The sequence below is a fragment of the Nicotiana attenuata genome, unplaced genomic scaffold (genome assembly GCF_001879085.1).
Source record: "Nicotiana attenuata strain UT unplaced genomic scaffold, NIATTr2, whole genome shotgun sequence".
NCBI classification, from domain to species: Eukaryota; Viridiplantae; Streptophyta; class Magnoliopsida; order Solanales; family Solanaceae; genus Nicotiana; species Nicotiana attenuata.
In genome coordinates, this window is record NW_017670810.1 from 305,084 (window position 1) to 310,995 (window position 5,912).

Genomic DNA, 5,912 nt, shown 5'->3' on the forward strand with positions numbered 1-5,912 from the left:
GTAGTAACAAGGGGGTCAGACGGGGCATCATTTGGATTATTATTAGTNTAGTTGGGTTAACTTCAGCAACAGGACTAGGGGGTGTATCGTCATCCGGTTGTGTTTCATCAAAATCTATTTCCTCCTCATTATCTTCATCGATAGTTGGATTACCATAAAGAGCATTCATATATTCATGGTCTAATTGTTCATCACCTCCAACATTATGCAAATATCGACTCTCAGTAAATTGTAATAAAGTATTATAACTATCAAGAATAGGAGCAGGTGGAGGACGGGTATAGGGTTTGGGTAGGGGAGCCCGGGGAATTGGAGGAGGAATAGATTGGCCACTAGATTCACCACTCTTGAATTTTTCCTTATTTTTACTAAAAAATTTTTTTAACGAAAATCCATCTTAATTAATCAAACAATACAAAAGTAAATAAAACAAAACAAAACTATAATATATTAAAACTTAAGAGTTGGAATGAGTTTACCGAATTGACGAATAACTTGTTGAAAATTAATTATCGTTGAAGACTTGAATACTTCAATTCACCAACTTCACAATTTTTCACACAAATTGCAACAATAAAGTAACCAATTATAGAAGAAAATTAGAGAGAGATTGAGAGAAATAGAGAGATTGATGATTTTGTGAGAAAAATAAAAGAATAAGGAGGTATTTATAGTTGTAAATAGGGAAAACATGTAACTATAAAAAGTTTGGGGTTAAAACAAAGTTTGGGGGGGGGGGGTTAAATGGCTATTTTATAAATAGCCAACGGCTAGAAACAACCGTTTTTTAAATGCACTAACGGCTAAAAACGACCATTTTGGCAGATTTTTTTTAAAAAAATAGCCATTGGGCCCGTTTAGGCTCACTTAGGAACGTTTAGGACCGGTCGAACCGCCCACTTACCAGCCGGTCCAGGTCCCAAACAGTCCCGGGCTCGCGGGCCTATGCCAACGGACCGGCCCACCTGGAAGCCCACCCCCACCCGGTCCTGGTCCTATCCGGTTAGGCCTGTTTAGGCCCACTACCCATTTGGGCTCGCGGGCATGGCACGGGCCTAACCGGCCCACATGCCACCCTTAGGTCCAAATCTAGACTCAAGTAATTTATTAATCTAAACTAGATTCTAGTCAATATAGCAGCAAAATATCCGGTCGGACATTAACTTTGAAGAGTCAATCTTGTTACCTTCATTCAATAGATCTTCTCAATTGACATAGTGATTTGTTATTAAAATTAATTAGTCCACTCTCTCTTCAACATTATTGACATATAATATGCCTTTTGCTTCTCTTTCTCATTAATTAAGTATTTGGATGTAAACTACAATTCTGACCAACATTTTGATGGTAGATATTAGGTAACATATAGTCTTTGATTGGCCATATATATTAAAAAAAAACAGTGCTTAATTAATGCAGCGTTTTGTTGAAGACATTAAATAATATCTGTGAGCACCTAATTTTTGCCATACATGGAAATTACTCCTATAATAATAATAATAATAATAATAATAATAATAATAAATATTTCAAAATAGTTTTAATCAATTTTGTAGAATTTTAGGAACTTTTCTCTAGTTTAGTTAAATTGTTTTGCATTTCATTTTTATGCATAAGCACTTTAAATCATGAAAATGCCAATACATAAGCATTTCGTTTTTATGCATTACTTTTTTATTCTTTCATGCATTAAATTTCAGATTTTAAATTGCATGTTAGTTACATTTATAAAATATAAAATACCAAAAATACATATGTCATTGTTAGTTTAAATTATTAGATAAAAATAGCATAGGTTACTTCTGCAAAAATAGGATTAATTTGAATTAATGGTTAAGTAGCTACAATTTGAAAACAATTGATCAAAAGCTGAAAAAGGTCAAATTGGGCCAATTCTATTAGCCCAAAACTACAAAAAAAAAATTTGGCAGCCCAATTGCCCATCCGCCCCAAGCCTGGCCCAATAACCCAATCCCTCTCATTAAAACCTCCCCCTTGCAAAAAAAGACCTAGACTTAATTTTATTTTTCGCTTACCTAGAGACAAGAAAAGATCAGAAGACCTAAATCAGAAGATCCCCCAACCAAACGGCGCACCCTCTCAATCTTCTTCCTCACTTCTCACTCAAAACAAGAACAAGAAATTGGACCTCCCCCCCCCCCCTAATAACCAAGCTGAGCCGCCATCCCCTCCCTTTCCTTCCTCTTTCTTCTTTCTTCACTCATTCACACACAGAGGTTCATAATCAAAGATAGCTGAAAGTTGTGGGCTCAAGCTTTGCATTTCAAATCTGAAAAAAATATAAAAAAGAGAACATAAAACTTCAAAAGAAAAGAAAAAAATCATAAAAAAAAAGTGAGGATTAAAAAGGCTATTCAATTTTTGCTACATAGCTTGATCGTTTCTGGGCTTCTAAGGCTGTTTGAAGTTGGAATTTGTTGCTATTCATTCATAGACCGTGCTGAGCTCCGATTTCTGATTTTCGCTTTTATTTGGAAATTTTCTCTTCTAGATTTGCTCGTGGGCTTAGGTATGTGCTGAAACTCGATTCTATTTCAGATCTGTCCTAATATGAAAGTGAAACTGTTACCTGATTTTATTTGTTGTTTGGCATTTTTTTTTGATTCAATGTCAGAAATAAAAAAAAAAAAAGATACATGTTTCCGGCAGATTTTTGGTAGAGAGGAAAATAGTGAGTACAATGATTTGATTAGGCTATTGACAGAAACAAATGGTGGTTATGTTTTCCTATATATTCCACAAGGTTGCATTCATTCTATCATTTTTGATTTCATGATATTCATAGAAGAAACATCGATAACTTGGTCATATCTGAAAGATATGTTATTGAATCTATCAAACTTTCGCTCGGCTTCTTTAACTAAAAAAAAATGCAAGACAAAGATAGTGAATACTTCTTTAAACTTTACACATGACTAGAATCGACATAAAACCACTATTTCTACTCTATTCAGCAGATGTGTATCTTCGTTTATATATAGCTAGATATTGTGTGTAGGTATATCCCATTGCATTTTATATATGTACATTATTGGGTATAAAAATATTGGTGAAAGATGGGCTGGTTTACACTCCATACATGTTTTACTGCTAGGCAGCTAATAGGCATTATGAAATCCAGACAAAAGGAACTTAGTGAGTTGAATCTGCAACTTTGTCTTACCTACAGTCTTCATAGGAATTCTTGTTAGCTCAAGTCACAAGTAAATAGTACCAAAAAGTCCAGAACTCTATGGGACATTGTCCTTCTTTGCAATATTACTACAATAACGGAAGGGGTGGAGCTAGGTGTTGGCAAGGGGTTCCTTCTTTGTAAACATCGTAGTTTGCTTTAGGCGCGGTTAATAATAAATCAGCGTGACTATAGGTACGGTTCCCGTGGCATGGTCACAATACGTAAATCCTAATTCAAGTGTGCGTTTTACGTGACTCGGTCGTAGCTTCAAACAATAATAAAATAAACATGTTGTAGATTGTGGGTACGGTTCCCGTGACGCGATTCGAAATGTGTATAATGACAAACGAATGCGCGACATCGCGACTTGTTCAAATAAATTCCATAAATCCTAAAAAGCGATTAAAAAAAAGTGGTTATAAATTAAATATGCACAATAGGTTTAAAACATGTAATAAATCAGATAATTTGGCCATTTATTAATAGTTGAGCGACCGTGCTAAAACCACGGAACCCAGGAATGCCTAACACCTTCTTCCGGGTTAAGAGAATTCCTTACCTGGTCTTCTGTGTTCGCGGACCAAGAAATAGAGTCAAGTTTCCTCAATTTGGGATTTAAAATAAATCGGTGACTTGGGACACCATAAATTATTCCAAGTGGCGACTCTGAAATTAAATAAAATAATCCCATTTCGATTAATGTCACTTAAATTGGAAAAACTCCCTATTCCCTATCCCCTTCGGGAAAAAGGATGTGTGACAGCTCTGGCGACTCTGCTGGGGATAGTAACCCAGAACTTCTGGTTCACGGTTCAAGAATTCGAGCTTAGAATAACTTTTATACTTGGCTTTTATTTATCTGATTATTATTGCATGTTTGAGCTTAATGTGCTAAATATCGCTTTTTACCGCTTTGAAATTGTTTGAGCTGTATATAAACTGTTACAAAACCTTCCTTCTCTCTGAGTCTTCTAAATCTTCTGGGAAGTGCACGCTGGCGTGACTTCTTTTCTGTTAGTTTCATACCCTAATTTATAACGAGGATCGGATCAGTTACAAAGCCGGATGGCCTTTTGGTTACCGGTACGTTGCCCCCCTCCCCTGGCTCGAGCTGTCCGCACGGGTAAGCCAGGTCTAGAACAATACACCCAGATTTTTAAACCTAGAATAACATAGCCTCATGCCGGATCCCTAGTAGGAACGCTTGTTTGCATCACGTGCATTTGACTTTGGGGACTCAATACAGGGGTTGGGTCCGTCTAGGGCAAGTGTACCAAAATTAAAAAGACCACCCTGATGAATCTTACGTGCTACGTGCGCATTTGTTTGTTTCGGCTTGTATATTGATTGGCTTCTAGAGTAGGGAAAGAAAATCAAAAAAAAGGGGAAAGAAAATCAAGAAAAAAAACCAAGAGTGAGGTAGGAGAGAAATTAAGCCCGGTATTTGAAAATGTCCCGAAGCGCTGCCGAAATTCCAAAAAAAAATGTTGAAACTTGAAAACAAAAGGAGTCATTTCAAAATAAGTCGATGTCATGTTTCCACTGTTCCGTTAAAACTGACCGAACTACGCGGGTCTCACCGAATGTGAGATACGTAGGCAAACCTCATCGATTCCGACCCCCAATTTTAAAAAATCCAAAAATATTTTCCTTTAGTTCCTTCTTTAGAAATCTTTCCTTAGAAAATTCAAAAAAAAAAAGTTTTTAAAACTCAAAAAAGTAGTTTCCTTCTTTTTGAAGTTTTTCATACGGAAAAAAGAAATAAAAAGAAAAAAAATATCAAAAAATCAAAATCCAAAATACGCGTTTCCTTTATTTTGAAGTATTCTTCCCAAAAATTTAAAAAAAATCAGAAAAAAAGAATCCAAAAAAAAAATTCTTTCTTCTTTAGAAAAAGAGAAAACAAGTGAAAATTAAAAAAAAATTCTTTTTACTTTTGAAATTCCCAAAAAGATTCAAAATAAAAGAAAAGAAATTTGCAGAAATCTTTCTTTTAGAAAAAAAAAAGAATTCAAAATCCAAAATCCAAAATATTTTTCCTTGTTAGAAAAAAAAGGTTGAATAAATTAGAAAAAAAAGAGTTAGTTTATTTATTCAATTCCCGATCTTCCTGAACTACGCAAGATCTGATTCATGCGGCGGCATGATACGTAGGCGATCCCCATCGGATTCGATCATAGCCATAAAATAAATTGAGTGAAAAATAAACTGAAAAAAAAATTGAGTGAAAAAGAAAAAAAAGAGCAAAAAAAAAAAGAGAGTGACAAAAAATAAAGAGTGACAAAAATAAAAAAAGAAAAGAGAGTGCCAAAAAATAAAAGAGCGACAGAAACGAAATGAAAAAAAATCATGAGTGATTAAAGAGAGGCAGAAATAAAAGAAAAGAGGTACATGCTGAAAGGGTTAGTTAAGGCCGGGATGAAACATTCAACCGTTCAAACACATGGTAGAAGCGTTTAATTGTTAGGTGCATTGCATCCCAACGTGTGATTTCCTATATGTTAAATGTCTCAAAACTAACAAGGTTGTGGTGTGAGCAAATTAGCCAGGTTCTGTTCATGTAGTTGGTTTTGTTGGTATGCAGTGATGAACGCGCAACCTTGCACGCGGCCACAACATTATACACAAAACTGAGCTCCACCTCCCAGAAATGCCCATCCTTACCCAAGCTCCATATAATCCCCCCATAAAACTGTTCCCCCAGTACAATCCTCGC